The sequence below is a fragment of the Pelophylax lessonae genome (genome assembly GCF_965119305.1).
Source record: "Pelophylax lessonae genome assembly, chromosome: 4".
NCBI classification, from domain to species: Eukaryota; Metazoa; Chordata; class Amphibia; order Anura; family Ranidae; genus Pelophylax; species Pelophylax lessonae.
Genome location: NC_138771.1, coordinates 449,684,217 through 449,706,786, shown reverse-complemented (window position 1 = coordinate 449,706,786; position 22,570 = coordinate 449,684,217). Strand labels below are relative to the sequence as shown.

Here is a 22,570-nt window from a genome sequence, read left to right as displayed (position 1 = left end):
GCGGTATCCGATTTTGACAGGTACCTGCTTCCCACTTCTGTTCGGCTTTTGGGACACTGAAGATTGCATCCACCATTCACAATGCACAGCGCGACTGAGCACCCGGATGTGAAGCCACAAGGTGCCACAGCCGGGTGCCCATAGTGAAGATGCTGGCGCCGCCAAGGGAGGACAGAGGATGAAAACGGCTGAGCTGAGTGCACCACTGGACCATAGGACAGGTGTGTGGCTGTTTTTTAAAAGTCAGCAGCTACACTTTTTGTAGCTGCTGACTTTTTTTTTTGATAAGTGGCTGGAACTCCTCTTTAAGCTCGGTATACATGCCTTGGATCCTAATGTACGTTTGATACACAAGTAACTCCATTGCGCTAATAAGTGCACTTATGGATAATCCCGTTGTGCTAAAAAGCACAGTTCTCAACTCTTTTGTATACGGTAATGGAGCGCGCTCAACAGTAACCAGTAATACAGACACACAGGCTGCTATCACATTGGATGCTTGATAGAATCTCCTCCCTAAAGCTCCATTTATTTATGGGACAACAAAGGGACAACAGCAGGAAATGATGGCTATACAACATCAGCCAATCAGTCCCAAATATACAGTCACATGACATAAGTTACTCGCATAGAATCAGCCAATCACACACCTGTATACATTCAAATATACAATAGAAATTGGGAGTACACGATCGTGAATGAGCAGAACAGCGGGCATGGCTTCCTGCCATTGGTGTGTGGAAATCCGCACATCGTAGTTAACAATTAAACCCACGTGTAACAGAATTTGCGCCTAACACTACACAAGGAAGCCAGCTTGTAGAACCATGAACGCTGCTGTGATCATACTCATGCATGTATTCCTGCCACTACTACTGGCATGAATACCACTCAGCAAGGCTCCGAGAACAATACCTAATAGGATTATACTACTGTTCCCATTAGGGCTGCTGAATATAATCGCCGAATCGATGCATCGCTATGCGACCCTTCGCGATTCTACATCGATTCGGGGTGGTTGAATAATCGATTACCTAATGACGTCACTTCCAGGGGCGGGGGCAGAAGTGACATGGCGGCGCTGGCCGGGCTTGTGGGATACGGAGCTCCTCCTCACGGCGCGGGAGAGGAGAGGAGGAGAGCGAAGCTATCAGTGCTCTCTCTGGCCCCGGGATACACACGGCACGCCCACTTAGCACGCTGCTGCCCGACCGCCCGTTCTGACAGCCCGGTCGCCCGAAGTCGCGGCATTCCCAGCTCGGTACACTTCTGGTAGCGGTGCGGTTCTCGGCAGGCAGCCTGAGTTGACCGCAGGGGAGCGAGGAGGCCCTGCTTTCCGCCTGTACCGTGCACTGCACTAGTCCGAGCTCCAAATTCCCGACATGAGGCTCATCACCCAGGACCTGTCCGAGCCCTACTCCATACACCTACCGCTACTTCATCCACAACTGGCTGGAGCTCTGCTTCCTGGTAAGTCGGGGCACTACAGGGCCCAGCATTCCTCCTTACCAGGGCCTGCTATAATACAACTAAGGGCACTACAGAGCCCAGCATTCCTCCTTACCAGGGCCTGTTATACTACAACTAGGGGGACTACAGAGCCCAGCATTCCTCCTTACCAGAGCCTGCTATACTACAACTAGGGGGACTACAGAGCCCAGCATTCCTCCTTACCAGGGCCTACGGTACTACAACTAGCATCAGGTAACTCTTCTAACGTGATGTGGCCTGCTCTAAAGGGGGATCTATGAGGGGACCTGCTCTACTAAAGGGGGATCTATGGGGGGACCTGCTCTACTAAAGGGGGATCTCTGGGGATGCTGGCCTGCTCTAAAGGGGATCTATGGCGACCATGCACTAAAGGGGATCTATTCCATAGATCCCCCTTTAGAGCAGGGTCCCCATAGATCCCCCTTTAGAGCTCAGTTCCCCTGGATTCCCTTTAGGACAGGCCCAGGCTCCCCATAGATCTCCTTTAGAGCAGGGTCCCCATAGATCCCCCTTTAGAGAAGGGTCCCCATAGATCCACCTTTAGAGCAGGGTCACCATAGATCCCCCTTTAGAAAAGGGTCCCCATAGTAATCATGATGCATCGTGATGCATCGCGGAATCGAATCGTATCGAATCGCGACCCTAATAATCGTAATCGCATCCAATCGTGAGGTAAGTGAAGATGCGCAGCCCTAGTTCCCATAGATATAAGGCTATATGCAGGGAAAGAACCATGCTGTTACCACTATGGTGATCAGGCACAGTAGAAAGACATGAGCGTGTATCCCTTCATAAAGGCAGATAGATATCGAAACGATATTGACTTCACAGAGCAAACATATCCCCGCCGAGCGAACAAATCTGCACATTATACAGGAGCACCCGCTGGTAGTCATATTTTTGCTACTTGATCCTTGAACTTCACACCGCAATACACATAGATTTCTACCGGCAAACAGACCCGTACATAGCACATGGAGTGTTCGCCGGCAGAGATGTCTATGTAGAGCGAACATGCCTAAACATCTAAGGGAAGGTTTTCACTGCCAGTAGTCTTTGCTCAATGCCCGTTCGCCCGTACACGCTCTAATGAGCGTATTACAAGCAAACCGACAACAGGAGCCATAATGACAAGCTAAATAAAACACATCCTGAAAAATGTCCCCACTGGTCCTAATAAAATTTACACAACATACACTATTAGAATTTAGTTCAAAACTTTCAATTAAAGTACTTTTATTTGATTTTCAAATCATTAGTGGTTTCAATTTGCCATTTGCTTTTAACTGCAGTGACGTGAACATTTGAGGAAACAGGACAGAACTTTTTTCTCAAATTAATATATTTCAAGCAGTGAATGTGGTTTTCGTCCGTTAAAGTCCCCACATCAATCTCTCCAAAATCTAATGTTAAAAGAAAACATTTTCTGAAGTACTTTTGAGAGACATTCATCATGATATCGAATTTACTGATGAGAATTTTCGTACATAGATTTTTTCAAAAATCTACTAGTGTATGGTCAGCTTTACTCCACCTTCTGAAGATGGTAGTTGCCTGACTGATATGTCCGCTTAGGAATGACAAAAGTGTGCAATAAGCTGTGCGTGCGCAGCTCACTGTACAGGGACAGACAGTCAGAAAAATACATTTAATGCAAAAGAGACATAGCAAGACTCTTCTACATCCTGCCGGTTCGCCCATTTTTAATTTTTGCTATAAAGTTCCACTTTAAAGCTGAACTCTGGCCAAACAGATAAATAGACATTAAAAGGTACACATGTGGGAGCTGTTTCACCTGTCAAAAAATGTGTAATATTTTCCAGCTGATTCTGAGATTTACACAGCACTGCAAGGCAGCAGAGTCAGGTTGGTAACAGGATGTTTCGTTAGTGCAGTTAAGCAATCAAGCTTGGTCCCCTCACTGCCCTGGCATGTGATTGTACAGTGAAGGAGAAGTAGAATACTAATGAGGCATCCCTCCGCTCTCTCCTCTGGTTAGAATGTACCCTTTCAGCGTATTTGAAAGCAGTACATATCTTCCCTCTCTAAAGTCGGCCATAGATGGAGCGATTGTCTTTATCAAGAAAAAAAATATTTCTACTGCCGCCTCCAAAATCCTGCAGTTATGGGCAAATACTGAGCTGTAGTGAAAAGCAAAAATCCAACTTTTCCAGGGAGCAGGAAGATTGTTTCTACTTTCCACCCCCCCTAAACATTGTTGCTGACCAATCATTTTAATGATGGACTGCCTTACTGGAAGAAAGGGACAGGCAAGTTTTGGCCCTTTAAAGAAATTCTGAACCCTAAAACCTTTATTTACATAAGCTGACCTATATTGCCAGAATAGCCCATTAGAGAACTTATTTATATGTCTTTGTAACTGTTTTCTGAACTTTGGTAAATTTTAACTGGCCTGGGTTTCCTCTTTTAACCCCCCCCCCCCCCCTTGCTCTTCCAGTTTGCCTTTCTTGTTTGAAGTGTTTTTAAACCATTTTATCTCTCCTTGTGTTTTCACTTATTTGGCCATTTGGAATGTAATTTGTTTGGGAGATAGAATATGATGTTGTTGACAAAACTGATGTTGGTTGACAAAACTGTACTGCGGCACTGAAACTGCAGCCGCATATGTGTGAACCCAGCCTAATGCTTTTTTGTATTGTGAAAAGTGTGAATGGATAGAAATTTGAACTAAAGAAGTTCCGAACCTATGGGTGTGAATGCAGCATGGCATTCAGCCAAAATTGCAGGCTTTTGGTGGCTGTAGGCACAATATGTGCAGGAACCTCAGGTTGCCTGCACTTTATACCTGCAGCAGTTTATCTGTTTTCCAGGGCCAGAGTCTCTTTAAACAACTGCCTTCTCTTATTATACTAATAGTAAGTTATGAATACACCAAAATGAACCAAATACAAAAGAATGCAAACTGCCAGAGCTCAAGTGTTAAAAGAATACAGTACTGCTGATAGATTATTTCCATCCAACTTTCATTTGCGTCATTTCCATTGGAATGCAGAACAACAAATAATATACACAACTCTCCTAAACTGTATTCCCATTTAAACTGTATTCATCACACATAAAATGGTATATAGAAAATATTTTTTTAACATCATGTTCCCCAACTGTATCTCTACAGATTAGGTGATGCCAAGAGATATGGAAATATATGTATGAAGATCATACTGAATTTCAATACTATGGGCTAATACGATATATGGTCATCTAGTGACACTTAACCACTTTAGCCTCAGAAGATTTTGCTGCTTAATGACCAGGCCCTATTTTGCAATTCGGCACTGTGTTAATTTAACGGACAATTGCGCGGTCGTGCAATGCTGTACCCAAACAAAATTGATGTCCTTTTTTTCCGACAAATAGAGCTTTCTTTTGGTGGTATTTGATCACCTATGCGATTTTTATTTTTTGTGCTATAAACAAAAAAATAACGACAATTTTGAAAAAAAAAAAAACAATATTTTTCACATTCTTTTATAGGACATTCTCAAAACAAAATGTAAAAATCTAAAATTTTTAACATTTTAGGCCAATTTGTTTTCTGCTATATATTTTTGGTAATAAAAATCACAATAAGCGTATTTTGATTTGTTTGCGCAAAAGTTTACTAATTATGGGAAAGATTTATGTCATTTTTATTGTTTTTTTTTTTTACTAGTAATGGCGGAGATCTGCGATTTTTTGCGGGACTGCGACATTGCGGCGGACAGATCGGACCCCTAACTGACATTTTTTACACTTTTGGGGGTACCAGTGACATTACTACAGTAATTAGTGCTAAAAATATGCACTGTTACTGTAATAATGCCATTGGCAGGGAAGGGGTTAACAGTGTTGGTTATAAAGGGGTTAAATGTGACCCTAGGGGAGTGATTCTATCTGTGGGGGGGTTGAGCTTGTGAGATGACCATAGAGACATGCGATCCTATATAGCAGGATTGCATGGTCTCTGTGATCAACCGAGGGAGAAGAACGGATGGCTGTGTTTACATCAGCCGCCCATCCTTCTCTGTCAGCAGGGAGAGATCGCCGGTGTCAGGCGGCAATAGGAGCCACCTGACACACGCACTGGCTTCCCCACTGATGAGCGGGGGCGGGAGCGCACCGGCGGCGGCACGCGCTTTCCCCCTAGTTCCTCCCAGGCAAGTACCGTACATGTACGACGATTTGCCTAGGAGAGCCAGCCTGCCACAATACATCTGCAGCGGCTGGTCGTCAAGCGGTTAAGGTACTGTTCCTCAGAGCAGCTAACAATAGATGTTAACCACTTAAGCCCCGGAGGATTTGGCTGCTCAAAGACCAGACCCTTTTTTCAACTCGGCCCTGCGTAAGCTTAACAGACAATTGCGCGGTCATGCAATGCTGTACCCAAACTAAATTTACGTCCTTTTTTTCCCATAAACAAAGCTTTCTTTTGATGGTATTTGATCACCTCTGCACTTTTTTATTTTTTGCGATATTAATAAAAAAAGAGCAAAAATTTTGAGAAAAAATGACATTTTCAACTTTGTCTTTTAAAAAATCTACTCAATTCATGTCATATATTTTGGCCAAAATGTATTTAGCTACATGTCTTTGACAAAAAAAATCTCAATGAGCGTATTTTTATTGGTTTGCGCAAAAGTTTTAGCGTCTCCAACTATGGTGTAAATACTGGAATTTATGCAGCTTTCACTTTCTGACTGCCTATCTCATTTCATGAAGTGCTAAAATGGCAGGGCAGTACAAAACTAGAGATGGCCTTGCGGTTTGCCCGGCAGTCGGTTTGCGGCGAATTTTGCTTGTTCGCTACCCGCCAAATTTGCGAACACATGGCGTTGTTTGCGGCGGCCATATTAGTTTACATTGGGGAGAACTTTGACCCATGACACAGCCGTCAGGTGGAACGGGACAGCCATTTAAAACATTTCAGCACATGGACATGCCCCCTACCCTATAAATAGACCTGAGCTGTCGGCCATTTCACATTCTGCATTTTGTCAGCGTAGGGAGAGGTTGCCTGTGCTAATGAGGGAAAGATTGCCAGACACAAATAGCTCTGTTAAGATCCACAAAAGTCCTTTTCAGGGCTGGTATTTCGGTATAGGCCTACTAGTATCTTTTCAGGTTAGGGGCAGGTATCCAGTCGGTGCTTTAGGGGCAGTTAGAAATCGGCAGCAGTCACACAAATCACTCTGTTAATGTCCACAAAAGTCATTTTTAGGGCTGGTATTTTGGTATAGGTCCAGTCTCTTTTCAGGTTAGGGACAGGTATCCAGTCTGTGCTTTAGGGGCAGTTAGAGAGATCGGCTGCAGTCACACAAATCGCTCTGTTAATGTCCACAAAAGTCATTTAAAGGGCTACAATTTTTGGTATAGGTCCAGTCTCTTTTCAGGTTAGGGACAGGTATCCAGTCTGTGCTTTAGGGGCAGTTAGAGATCGGCAGCAGTCACACAAATCGCTCTGTTAATGTCCACAAAAGTCATTTAAAGGGCTGCAATATTTTTCGGGATTGCTGTGCAGTGCACTATATGGGGGGGGAGGGGGATAATCCACAGTATAATATACTTTGTAGAAAGCATATTATAGTGGATTAGTAGTATTATTGTGCACTGTGCAGCATTGTGACAGGTGTGGTGACTGAGCGATGCTGCAGCAATGCTACAAACAGTGACAAAAGCACTTATAATGTATTATAACTTGTGTGATAGACCAATGCCCCCCCCCAATACCACATATTTAAGTGGGGTGTTATCTGAGTATACTTTTACAAGTGTATTTGTGTCCTGCAACAATATTGCCTCTTTTGCTAAATTAAGTCTGATACACACAGTGCCAAACTCACTGACCGATTTTTTGAACAACTGGTGTAATAGACCAGTGGCCCCCCAATACCACATATTGAAGTTGGGTGTTATTTAACAGTATCATTTTCTAAGATTGTATTTTAGTCCTGTGAAAATGTGGCCTCTTGCTGTGTTAACTGTGCTACACACAGTGACAGCAGTTACTGGCCAATTATTTGTAGAACTGTTGTAATAAACCTATGGCCCCCCAATACCATAGATTGAAGTGAGGTGTTATTTAACAGTATACTTTTCTAAGATTGTATTTTAGTCCTGCAAAAATTTGGCCTCTTTTGCTGTGTTAACTGTGCTACACACAGTGAAAACAGTTACTGGCCAATTATTTGTAGAACTGGTGTGGTAAACCTGTGGCCCCCCAATACCACAGATTGAAGTGCGGTGTTATTTAACAGTATACTTTTCTAAGATTGTATTTTAGTCTGCAAAAATTTGGCCTCTTTTGCTGTGTTAACTGTGCTACACACAGTGACAACAGTTACTGGCCAATTATTTGTAGTAATTTTATTAGGCAGAACTTGCATTGCACAAGAGGTACAAAGCAGACTGCAAATGTATCAGGAGCGAGCCATCAACCATGTAGAGTCACATCTGGCGCTCCCAGGACGCCGTCACATGGCTCCGCAGTGTGGGCTTTTTTTAATGTGTGCTTTGCTGACAACAGTGTTGCAGTCAACGCATAAGTCGCGGTAAGCCCAACACTCACCTAGGGACAACCGCCTTAAGAAGGCACCTGAAATCCCATCACTGAGCCAAGTGGGAGCAACACCGTCAGAACCCACAAAGCCACACTCCAGGCTCTCACCGTCCAGCCTCTTCTCCTTCTCCTCTCTCCTCACATTTGTCCTCTACTCCACCTTCCATGATGCCGTCGTCACGTTGTTCTGGAAAAAGGCAGGCTTCTGTGGCCCAAATGTTGGAGCGTAAAAAAAGGCGTCTGACTACATCGGGTTAACGGCTGATGTGGACGCTCTGAGGAGTGATGAACCCCTGGACTACTGGGTGAGCAGGCTTGACCTCTGGCCAGAGCTTGCACAATTTGCAATGGAACTGTTGGCTTGCCTCCCGTCCAGTGTCCTGTCCGAAAGGACGTTCAGCACAGTAGGGGGATCGTGACCGATAAGCGCACTCGCCTAGCTCATGACAGTGTAGACTACCTCACATTTATAAAAATGAATGAGGCATGGATCTCTGAGGAATTCAACACATGTGACCAGTAGACCATGTTTCAATGAAATTCCTCATGCCAGGCCTCAAATATCCGCCATCCACCCACAGCAATTCCTGGTCCTTGGCTTCGCTACATACAACGGCATAAAAGGCATTTCAGGTCCATTGAATGGCAAATTTTTGGGGCCTATACAGGCGGACACTTACTTCTGTATACTGTGAATGCCTAATGTACCTCCAGCCATCAAATACTACATTCTTTGCTGTCAGTTGAACCCATGTGAGCTAATTTTTGGGGCCTATACAGGCCGACACTTCTGTATACTGTGAAAGCCTAATGTACCTCCAGCCATCAAATACACTACGTTTATTGCTGTCAGTTAAACCCATGTGGGCTAATTTTTGGGGCCTATACAGGCCGACACTTACTTCTATATCCTGTGTGAATGCCTAATGTACCTCTAGCCATCAAATACTACAATCTTTGCTGTCAGTTAAACCCATGTGAGCTAATTTTTGGGGCCTATACAGGCCGACACTTACTTCTGTATACTGTGAATGCCTAATGTACCTCCAGCCATCAAATACACTACATTCTTTGCTGTCAGTTAAACCCATGTGAGCTAATTTTTGGGGCCTATACAGGCCGACAAACACTTCTGTATACTTTGAATGCCTAATGTACCTCCAGCCATCAAATACTACGTTCTTAGCTGTCAGTTAAACCCATGTGGGATAATTTTTGTGGCCTATGCAGGCCGACACTTACTTCTGTATCCTGTGTGAATGCCTAATGTACCTCTAGCCATCAAATACAACATTCTTCGCTGTCAGTTAAACCCATGTGAGCTAATTTTTGGGGCCTATGCAGGCCGATACTTCTGTATACAGTGTGAATGCCTAACGTACCTCCAGCCATCAAATACACTACGTTCTTTGCTGTCAGTTAAACCCATATGAGCTAATTTTTGGGGCCTATACAGGCCGACACTTACTTCTGTATACTGTGAATGCCTAATGTACCTCTAGCCATTAAATACTACGTTCTTAGCTGTCAGTTAAACCCATGTGAGCTAATTTCTGGGGCCTACACAGGCCGACACTTCTGTATACTGTGAATGCCTAATGTACCTCCAGCCATCAAATACACTACGTTCTTTGCTGTCAGTTAAACCCATGTGGGCTAATTTCTGGGGCCTATACAGGCCGACACTTACTTCTGTATACTGTGAATGCCTAATGTACCTTAAGCCATCAAATACTATGTTCTTAGCTGTCAGTTAAACCCATGTTGGCTAATTTTTGGGGCCTATACAGGCTGACACTTACTTTTGTATGCTGTATGAATGCCTAATGTACCTCTAGCCATCAAATACTACGTTCTTTGCTGTCAGTTAAACCCATGTGAGCTAATTTATGGGGCCTATACAGGCCGACAAACACTTCTGTATGCTTTGAATGCCTAATGTACCTCCAGCTATCAAATACTACGTTCTTAGCTGTCAGTTAAACCCATGTGGGCTAATTTTTGTGGCCTATACAGGCCGACACTTACTTCTGTATCCTGTGTGAATGCCTAATGTACCTCTAGCCATCAAATACAACATTCTTCGCTGTCAGTTAAACCCATGTGAGCTAATTTTTGGGGCCTATGCAGGCCGACACTTCTGTATACTGTGAATGCCTAATGTACCTCCAGCCATCAAATACTACGTTCTTAGCTGTCAGTTAAACCCTTGTGAGCTAATTTCTGGGGCCTACACAGGCCGCCACTTCTGTATACTGTGAATGCCTAATGTACCTCCAGCCATCAAATACACTACGTTCTTTGCTGTCAGTTAAACCCATGTGGGCTAATTTCTGGGGCCTATACAGGCCGACACTTACTTCTGTATACTGTAAATGCCTAATGTACCTTAAGCCATCAAATACTATGTTCTTAGCTGTCAGTTAAACCCATGTTGGCTAATTTTTGGGGCCTATACAGGCCGACACTTACTTCTGTAACCTGTGTGAATGCCTAATGTACCTCTAGCCATCAAATACTACGTTCTTTGCTGTCAATTAAACCCATGTGAGCTAATTTATGGGGCCTATACAGGCCGACAAACACTTCTGTATACTGTGAATGCCTAATGTACCTCCAGCCATTAAATACTACGTTCTTAGCTGTCAGTTAACCCATGTGGGCTAATTTTTGTGGCCTATACAGGCCGACACTTACTTCTGTATCCTGTGTGAATGCCTAATGTACCTCCAGCCATCAAATACACTACGTTCTTTGCTGTCAGTTAAACCCATGTGAGCTAATTTATGGGGCCAATACAGGCCGACAAACACTTCTGTATACTGTGAATGCCTAATGTACCTCCAGCCATAAAAATACACTACGTTCTTTGCTGTCAGTTAAACACATGTGAGCTAATTTTTGGGGTCTATACAGGCCGACACTTACTTCTGTATCCTGTGTGAATGCCTAATGTACCTCCAGCCATCAAATACACTACGTTCTTTGCTGTCAGTTAAACCCATGTGAGCTAATTTTTGGGCCTATACAGGCCGACACGTACTTCTGTATACTGTGAATGCCTAATGTACCTCCAGCCATAAAAATACACTACGTTCTTTGCTGTCAGTTAAACACATGTGAGCTAATTTTTGGGGCCTATACAGGCCGACACTTACTTCTGTATACTGTGAATGCCTAATGTACCTCTAGCCATCAAATACTACGTTCTTTGTTGTCAGTTAAACCCATGTGAGCTAATTTTTGGGGCCTATACAGGCCGTCACACACTTCTGTATACTGTGAATGCCTAATGTAGCTCCAGCCATCAAATACACTACGTTTTTTGCTGTCAGTTAAACCCATGTGAGCTAATTTTTGTGGCCTATACAGGCCGACACTTACTTCTGTATACTGTGAATGCCTAATGTGCCTCCAGCCATCAAATACTACATTCTTATCTGTCAGTTAAACCCATGTGAGCTAATTTCTGGGGCCTACACAGGCCGACACTTCTATATACTGTGAATGCCTAATGTACCTCCAGCCATCAAATACACTACGTTCTTTGCTGTCAGTTAAACCCATGTGGGCTAATTTCTGGGGCCTATATAGGCCGACACTTACTTCTGTATACTGTAAATGCCTAATGTACCTTAAGCCATCAAATACTATGTTCTTAGCTGTCAGTTAAACCCATGTTGGCTAATTTTTGGGGCCTATACAGGCCGACACTTACTTCTGTAACCTGTGTGAATGCCTAATGTACCTCTAGCCATCAAATACTACGTTCTTTGCTGTCAATTAAACCCATGTGAGCTAATTTATGGGGCCTATACAGGCCGACAAACACTTCTGTATACTGTGAATGCCTAATGTACCTCCAGCCATTAAATACTACGTTCTTAGCTGTCAGTTAACCCATGTGGGCTAATTTTTGTGGCCTATACAGGCCGACACTTACTTCTGTATCCTGTGTGAATGCCTAATGTACCTCCAGCCATCAAATACACTACGTTCTTTGCTGTCAGTTAAACCCATGTGAGCTAATTTATGGGGCCAATACAGGCCGACAAACACTTCTGTATACTGTGAATGCCTAATGTACCTCCAGCCATAAAAATACACTACGTTCTTTGCTGTCAGTTAAACACATGTGAGCTAATTTTTGGGGTCTATACAGGCCGACACTTACTTCTGTATCCTGTGTGAATGCCTAATGTACCTCCAGCCATCAAATACACTACGTTCTTTGCTGTCAGTTAAACCCATGTGAGCTAATTTTTGGGGCCTATACAGGCCGTCACACACTTCTGTATACTGTGAATGCCTAATGTACCTCCAGCCATAAAAATACACTACGTTCTTTGCTGTCAGTTAAACACATGTGAGCTAATTTTTGGGGCCTATACAGGCCGACACTTACTTCTGTATACTGTGAATGCCTAATGTACCTCTAGCCATCAAATACTACGTTCTTTGTTGTCAGTTAAACCCATGTGAGCTAATTTTTGGGGCCTATACAGGCCGTCACACACTTCTGTATACTGTGAATGCCTAATGTAGCTCCAGCCATCAAATACACTACGTTTTTTGCTGTCAGTTAAACCCATGTGAGCTAATTTTTGTGGCCTATACAGGCCGACACTTACTTCTGTATACTGTGAATGCCTAATGTGCCTCCAGCCATCAAATACTACATTCTTATCTGTCAGTTAAACCCATGTGAGCTAATTTCTGGGGCCTACACAGGCCGACACTTCTGTATACTGTGAATGCCTAATGTACCTCCAGCCATCAAATACACTACGTTCTTTGCTGTCAGTTAAACCCATGTGGGCTAATTTCTGGGGCCTATATAGGCCGACACTTACTTCTGTATACTGTGAATGCCTAATGTACCTTAAGCCATCAAATACTATGTTCTTAGCTGTCAGTTAAACCCATGTTGGCTACTTTTTGGGGCCTATACAGGCTGACACTTACTTTTGTATCCTGTATGAATGCCTAATGTACCTCTAGCCATCAAATACTACGTTCTTTGCTGTCAGTTAAACCCATGTGAGCTAATTTATGGGGCCTATACAGGCCGACAAACACTTCTGTATACTTTGAATGCCTAATGTACCTCCAGCCATCAAATACTACGTTCTTAGCTGTCAGTTAAACCCATGTGGGCTAATTTTTGTGGCCTACACTTAACTTACACTACACAGGCCGACACTTACTTCTGTATCCTGTGTGAATGCCTAATGTACCTCTAGCCATCAAATACAACATTCTTCGCTGTCAGTTAAACCCATGTGAGCTAATTTTTGGGGCCTATACAGGCCGACACTTACTTCTGTATACTGTGAATGCCTAATCTACCTTAAGCCATCAAATACTATGTTCTTAGCTGTCAGTTAAACCCATGTTGGCTAATTTTTGGGGCCTATACAGGCCGACACTTACTTCTGTATCCTGTGTGAATGCCTAATGTACCTCTAGCCATCAAATACTACGTTCTTTGCTGTCATTTAAACCCATGTGAGCTAATTTATGGGGCCTATACAGGCCGACAAACACTTCTGTATACTATGAATGCCTAATGTACCTCCAGCCATTAAATACTACGTTCTTAGCTGTCGGTTAACCCATGTGGGCTAATTTTTGTGGCCTATACAGGCCGACACTTACTTCTGTATCCTGTGTGAATGCCTAATGTACCTCCAGCCATCAAATACACTACGTTCTTTGCTGTCAGTTAAACCCTTGTGAGCTAATTTTTGGGGCCTATACAGGCAGACACTTACTTCTGTATACTGTGAATGCCTAATGTACCTCTAGCCATCAAATACTACGTTCTTAGCTGTCAGTTAAACCCATGTGAGCTAATTACTGGGGCCTACACAGGCCGACACTTCTGTATACTGTGAATGCCTAATGTACCTCCAGCCATCAAATACACTACGTTCTTTGCTGTCAGTTAAACCCATGTGGGCTAATTTCTATGGCCTATACAGGCCGACACTTACTCCTATATACTGTGAATGCCTAATGTACCTTAAGCCATCAAATACTATGTTCTTAGCTGTCAGTTAAACCCATGTTGGCTAATTTTTGGGGCCTATACAGGCCGACACTTACTTCTGTATCATGTGTGAATGCCTAATGTACCTCTAGCCATCAAATACTACCTTCTTTGCTGTCAGTTAAACCCATGTGAGCTAATTTATGGGGCCTATACAGGCCGACAAACACTTCTATATACTGTGAATGCCTAATGTACCTCCAGCCATCAAATACACTACGTTCTTTGCTGTCAGTTAAACCCATGTGAGCTAATTTTTGGGCCTATACAGGCCGACACGTACTTCTGTATACTGTGAATGCCTAATGTACCTCCAGCCATAAAAATACACTACGTTCTTTGCTGTCAGTTAAACACATGTGAGCTAATTTTTGGGGCCTATACAGGCCGACACTTACTTCTGTATACTGTGAATGCCTAATGTACCTCTAGCCATCAAATACTACGTTCTTAGCTGTCAGTTAAACCCATGTGAGCTAATTTCTGGGGCCTACACAGGCCGACACTTCTGTATACTGTGAATGCCTAATGTACCTCCAGCCATCAAATACACTATGTTCTTTGCTGTCAGTTAAACCCTTGTGGGCTAATTTCTGGGGCCTATACAGGCTGACACTTACTCCTGTATACTGTGAATGCCTAATGTACCTTAAGCCATCAAATACTATGTTCTTAGCTGTCAGTTAAACCCATGTTGGCTAATTTTTGGGGCCTATACAGGCCGACACTTACTTCTGTATCCTGTGTGAATGCCTAATGTACCTCTAGCCATCAAATACTACGTTCTTTGCTGTCAGTTAAACCCATGTGAGCTAATTTATGGGGCCTATACAGGCCGACAAACACTTCTGTATACTTTGAATGCCTAATGTACCTCCAGCCATCAAATACTACGTTCTTAGCTGTCAGTTAAACCCATGTGGGCTAATTTTTGTGGCCTACACTTAACTTACACTACACAGGCCGACACTTACTTCTGTATCCTGTGTGAATGCCTAATGTACCTCTAGCCATCAAATACAACATTCTTCGCTGTCAGTTAAACCCATGTGAGCTAATTTTTGGGGCCTATACAGGCCGACACTTACTTCTGTATACTGTGAATGCCTAATGTACCTTAAGCCATCAAATACTATGTTCTTAGCTGTCAGTTAAACCCATGTTGGCTAATTTTTGGGGCCTACACAGGCCGACACTTACTTCTGTATCCTGTGTGAATGCCTAATGTACCTCTAGCCATCAAATACATTATTCTTCGCTGTCGGTTAAACCCATGTGAGCTAAGTTTTGGGGCCTATACAGGCCGACACTTACTTCTGTATACTGTGAATGACTAATCTACCTTAAGCCATCAAATACTATGTTCTTAGCTGTCAGTTAAACCCATGTTGGCTAATTTTTGGGGCCTATACAGGCCGACACTTACTTCTGTATCCTGTGTGAATGCCTAATGTACCTCTAGCCATCAAATACTACATTCTTTGCTGTCAATTAAACCCATGTGAGCTAATTTATGGGGCCTATACAGGCCGACAAACACTTCTGTATACTGTGAATGCCTAATGTACCTCCAGCCATTAAATACTACGTTCTTAGCTGTCAGTTAACCCATGTGGGCTAATTTTTGTGGCCTATACAGGCCGACACTTACTTCTGTATCCTGTGTGAATGCCTAATGTACCTCCAGCCATCAAATACACTACGTTCTTTGCTGTCAGTTAAAACCCATGTGAGCTAATTTTTGGGGCCTATACAGGCAGACACTTACTTCTGTATACTGTGAATGCCTAATGTACCTCTAGCCATCAAATACTACGTTCTTAGCTGTCAGTTAAACCCATGTGAGCTAATTACTGGGGCCTACACAGGCCGACACTTCTGTATACTGTGAATGCCTAATGTACCTCCAGCCATCAAATACACTACGTTCTTTGCTGTCAGTTAAACCCATGTGGGCTAATTTCTGGGGCCTATACAGGCCGACACTTACTCCTATATACTGTGAATGCCTAATATACCTTAAGCCATCAAATACTATGTTCTTAGCTGTCAGTTAAACCCATGTTGGCTAATTTTTGGGGCCTATACAGGCCGACACTTACTTCTGTATCATGTGTGAATGCCTAATGTACCTCTAGCCATCAAATACTACCTTCTTTGCAGTCAGTTAAACCAATGTGAGCTAATTTATGGGGCCTATACAGGCCGACAAACACTTCTGTATACTGTGAATGCCTAATGTACCTCCAGCCATCAAGTACACTACGTTCTTTGCTGTCAGTTAAACCCATGTGAGCTAATTTTTGGGCCTATACAGGCCGACACGTACTTCTGTATACTGTGAATGCCTAATGTACCTCCAGCCATAAAAATACACTACGTTCTTTGCTGTCAGTTAAACAACACATGTGAGCTAATTTTTGGGGCCTATATAGGCCGACACTTACTTCTGTATACTGTGAATGCCTAATGTACCTCTAGCCATCAAATACTACGTTCTTAGCTGTCAGTTAAACCCATGTGAGCTAATTTCTGGGGCCTACACAGGCCGACACTTCTGTATACTGTGAATGCCTAATGTACCTCCAGCCATCAAATACACTACGTTCTTTGCTGTCAGTTAAACCCATGTGGGCTAATTTCTGTGGCCTATACAGGCCGACACTTACTCCTGTATACTGTGAATGCCTAATGTACCTTAAGCCATCAAATACTACGTTCTTAGCTGTCAGTTAACCCATGTGGGCTAATTTTTGTGGCCTATACAGGCCGACACTTACTTCTGTATCCTGTGTGAATGCCTAATGTACCTCCAGCCATCAAATACACTACGTTCTTTGCTGTCAGTTAAACCCATGTGAGCTAATTTTTGGGGCCTATACAGGCAGACACTTACTTCTGTATACTGTGAATGCCTAATGTACCTCTAGCCATCAAATACTACGTTCTTAGCTGTCAGTTAAACCCATGTGGGCTAATTTCTGGGGCCTATACAGGCCGACACTTACTTCTGTATACTGTGAATGCCTAATGTACCTTAAGCCATCAAATACTATGTTCTTAGCTGTCAGTTAAACCCATGTTGGCTAATTTTTGGGGCCTATACAGGCTGACACTTACTTTTGTATCCTGTATGAATGCCTAATGTACCTCTAGCCATCAAATACTACGTTCTTTGCTGTCAGTTAAACCCATGTGAGCTAATTTATGGGGCCTATACAGGCCGACAAACACTTCTGTATACTTTGAATGCCTAATGTACCTCCAGCCATCAAATACTACGTTCTTAGCTGTCAGTTAAACCCATGTGGGCTAATTTTTGTGGCCTACACTTAACTTACACTACACAGGCCGACACTTACTTCTGTATCCTGTGTGAATGCCTAATGTACCTCTAGCCATCAAATACAACATTCTTCGCTGTCAGTTAAACCCATGTGAGCTAATTTTTGGGGCCTATACAGGCCGACACTTACTTCTGTATACTGTGAATGCCTAATCTACCTTAAGCCATCAAATACTATGTTCTTAGCTGTCAGTTAAACCCATGTGAGCTAATTTTTGGGCCTATACAGGCCGACACTTACTTCTGTATACTGTGAATGACTAATCTACCTCTAGCCATCAAATACTACGTTCTTTGCTGTCAATTAAACCCATGTGAGCAAATTTATGGGGCCTATACAGGCCGACAAACACTTCTGTATACTGTGAATGCCTAATGTACCTCCAGCCATTAAATACTACGTTCTTAGCTGTCAGTTAACCCATGTGGGCTAATTTTTGTGGCCTATACAGGCCGACACTTACTTCTGTATCCTGTGTGAATGCCTAATGTACCTCCAGCCATCAAATACACTACGTTCTTTGCTGTCAGTTAAACCCATGTGAGCTAATTTTTGGGGCCTATAGAGGCAGACACTTACTTCTGTATACTGTGAATGCCTAATGTACCTCTAGCCATCAAATACTACGTTCTTAGCTGTCAGTTAAACCCATGTGAGCTAATTACTGGGGCCTACACAGGCCGACACTTCTGAATACTGTGAATGCCTAATGTACCTCCAGCCATCAAATACACTACGTTCTTTGCTGTCAGTTAAACCCATGTGGGCTAATTTCTATGGCCTATACAGGCCGACACTTACTCCTATATACTGTGAATGCCTAATGTACCTTAAGCCATCAAATACTATGTTCTTAGCTGTCAGTTAAACCCATGTTGGCTAATTTTTGGGGCCTATACAGGCCGACACTTACTTCTGTAGCATGTGTGAATGCCTAATGTACCTCTAGCCATCAAATACTACCTTCTTTGCTGTCAGTTAAACCCATGTGAGCTAATTTATGGGGCCTATACAGGCCGACAAACACTTCTGTATACTTTGAATGCCTAATGTACCTCCAGCCATCAAATACTACGTTCTTAGCTGTCAGTTAAACCCATGTGGGCTAATTTTTGTGGCCTACACTTAACTTACACTACACAGGCCGACACTTACTTCTGTATCCTGTGTGAATGCCTAATGTACCTCTAGCCATCAAATACAACATTCTTCGCTGTCAGTTAAACCCATGTGAGCTAATTTTTGGGGCCTATACAGGCCGACACTTACTTCTGTATACTGTGAATGCCTAATCTACCTTAAGCCATCAAATACTATGTTCTTAGCTGTCAGTTAAACCCATGTGAGCTAATTTTTGGGCCTATACAGGCCGACACTTACTTCTGTATACTGTGAATGACTAATCTACCTTTGGCCATCAAATACTACGTTCTTTGCTGTCAATTAAACCCATGTGAGCAAATTTATGGGGCCTATACAGGCCGACAAACACTTCTGTATACTGTGAATGCCTAATGTACCTCCAGCCATTAAATACTACGTTCTTAGCTGTCAGTTAACCCATGTGGGCTAATTTTTGTGGCCTATACAGGCCGACACTTACTTCTGTATCCTGTGTGAATGCCTAATGTACCTCCAGCCATCAAATACACTACGTTCTTTGCTGTCAGTTAAACCCATGTGAGCTAATTTTTGGGGCCTATAGAGGCAGACACTTACTTCTGTATACTGTGAATGCCTAATGTACCTCTAGCCATCAAATACTACGTTCTTAGCTGTCAGTTAAACCCATGTGAGCTAATTACTGGGGCCTACACAGGCCGACACTTCTGTATACTGTGAATGCCTAATGTACCTCCAGCCATCAAATACACTACGTTCTTTGCTGTCAGTTAAACCCATGTGGGCTAATTTCTATGGCCTATACAGGCCGACACTTACTCCTATATACTGTGAATGCCTAATGTACCTTAAGCCATCAAATACTATGTTCTTAGCTGTCAGTTAAACCCATGTTGGCTAATTTTTGGGGCCTATACAGGCCGACACTTACTTCTGTATCATGTGTGAATGCCTAATGTACCTCTAGCCATCAAATACTACCTTCTTTGCTGTCAGTTAAACCCATGTGAGCTAATTTATGGGGCCTATACAGGCCGACAAACACTTCTGTATACTGTGAATGCCTAATGTACCTCCAGCCATCAAATACACTACGTTCTTTGCTGTCAGTTAAACCCATGTGAGCTAATTTTTGGGCCTATACAGACCGACACGTACTTCTGTATACTGTGAATGCCTAATGTACCTCCAGCCATAAAAATACACTACGTTCTTTGCTGTCAGTTAAACACATGTGAGCTAATTTTTGGGGCCTATACAGGCCGACACTTACTTCTGTATACTATGAATGCCTAATGTACCTCTAGCCATCAAATACTACGTTCTTAGCTGTCAGTTAAACCCATGTGAGCTAATTTCTGGGGCCTACACAGGCCGACACTTCTGTATACTGTGAATGCCTAATGTACCTCCAGCCATCAAATACACTATGTTCTTTGCTGTCAGTTAAACCCATGTGGGCTACTTTCTGGGGCCTATACAGGCCGACACTTACTCCTGTATACTGTGAATGCCTAATGTACCTTAAGCCATCAAATACTATGTTCTTAGCTGTCAGTTAAACCCATGTTGGCTAATTTTTGGGGCCTATACAGGCCGACACTTACTTCTGTATCCTGTGTGAATGCCTAATGTACCTCTAGCCATCAAATACTACGTTCTTTGCTGTCAGTTAAACCCATGTGAGCTAATTTATGGGGCCTATACAGGCCGACAAACACTTCTGTATACTTTGAATGCCTAATGTACCTCCAGCCATCAAATACTACGTTCTTAGCTGTCAGTTAAACCCATGTGGGCTAATTTTTGTGGCCTACACTTAACTTACACTACACAGGCCGACACTTACTTCTGTATCCTGTGTGAATGCCTAATGTACCTCTAGCCATCAAATACAACATTCTTCGCTGTCAGTTAAACCCATGTGAGCTAATTTTTGGGGCCTATACAGGCCGACACTTACTTCTGTATACTGTGAATGCCTAATGTACCTTAAGCCATCAAATACTATGTTCTTAGCTGTCAGTTAAACCCATGTTGGCTAATTTTTGGGGCCTACACAGGCCGACACTTACTTCTGTATCCTGTGTGAATGCCTAATGTACCTCTAGCCATCAAATACAACATTCTTCGCTGTCAGTTAAACCCATGTGAGCTAATTTTTGAGGCCTATACAGGCCGACACTTACTTCTGTATACTGTGAATGACTAATCTACCTTAAGCCATCAAATACTATGTTCTTAGCTGTCAGTTAAACCCATGTTGGCTAATTTTTGGGGCCTATACAGGCCGACACTTACTTCTGTATCCTGTGTGAATGCCTAATGTACCTCTAGCCATCAAATACTACGTTCTTTGCTGTCAATTAAACCCATGTGAGCTAATTTATGGGGCCTATACAGGCCGACAAACACTTCTGTATACTGTGAATGCCTAATGTACCTCCAGCCATTAAATACTACGTTCTTAGCTGTCAGTTAACACATGTGGGCTAATTTTTGTGGCCTATACAGGCCGACACTTACTTCTGTATCCTGTGTGAATGCCTAATGTACCTCCAGCCATCAAATACACTACGTTCTTTGCTGTCAGTTAAACCCATGTGAGCTAATTTTTGGGGCCTATACAGGCAGACACTTACTTCTGTATACTGTGAATGCCTAATGTACCTCTAGCCATCAAATACTACGTTCTTAGCTGTCAGTTAAACCCATGTGAGCTAATTACTGGGGCCTACACAGGCCGACACTTCTGTATACTGTGAATGCCTAATGTACCTCCAGCCATCAAATACACTACGTTCTTTGCTGTCAGTTAAACCCATGTGGGCTAATTTCTATGGCCTATACAGGCCGACACTTACTCCTATATACTGTGAATGCCTAATGTACCTTAAGCCATCAAATACTATGTTCTTAACTGTCAGTTAAACCCATGTTGGCTAATTTTTGGGGCCTATACAGGCCGACACTTACTTCTGTATCATGTGTGAATGCCTAATGTACCTCTAGCCATCAAATACTACCTTCTTTGCTGTCAGTTAAACCAATGTGAGCTAATTTATGGGGCCTAAACAGGCCGACAAAAACTTCTGTATACTGTGAATGCCTACTGTACCTCCAGCCATCAAATACACTACGTTCTTTGCTGTCAGTTAAACCCATGCGAGCTAATTTTTGGGCCTATACAGGCCGACACGTACTTCTGTATACTGTGAATGCCTAATGTACCTCCAGCCATAAAAATACACTACGTTCTTTGCTGTCAGTTAAACAACACATGTGAGCTAATTTTTGGGGCCTATACAGGCCGACACTTACTTCTGTATACTGTGAATGCCTAATCTACCTTAAGCCATCAAATACTATGTTCTTAGCTGTCAGTTAAACCCATGTGAGCTAATTTTTGGGCCTATACAGGCCGACACTTACTTCTGTATACTGTGAATGACTAATCTACCTCTAGCCATCAAATACTACGTTCTTTGCTGTCAATTAAACCCATGTGAGCAAATTTATGGGGCCTATACAGGCCGACAAACACTTCTGTATACTGTGAATGCCTAATGTACCTCCAGCCATTAAATACTACGTTCTTAGCTGTCAGTTAACCCATGTGGGCTAATTTTTGTGGCCTATACAGGCCGACACTTACTTCTGTATCCTGTGTGAATGCCTAATGTACCTCCAGCCATCAAATACACTACGTTCTTTGCTGTCAGTTAAACCCATGTGAGCTAATTTTTGGGGCCTATAGAGGCAGACACTTACTTCTGTATACTGTGAATGCCTAATGTACCTCTAGCCATCAAATACTACGTTCTTAGCTGTCAGTTAAACCCATGTGAGCTAATTACTGGGGCCTACACAGGCCGACACTTCTGAATACTGTGAATGCCTAATGTACCTCCAGCCATCAAATACACTACGTTCTTTGCTGTCAGTTAAACCCATGTGGGCTAATTTCTATGGCCTATACAGGCCGACACTTACTCCTATATA

General features: G+C 43.0%; 1 protein-coding gene across 1 annotated transcript in view; it reads right to left on the bottom strand.

Moving 5' to 3' along the window:
• LOC309552694 (E3 ubiquitin-protein ligase RNF213-like) overlaps window positions 1-22,570 on the bottom strand; it is a gene marked incomplete at its 5' end in the record, with an annotated part of 1,269,694 nt that overhangs the window by 445,272 nt on the left and 801,852 nt on the right. The gene's annotated exons all lie outside the window — the stretch shown is intronic.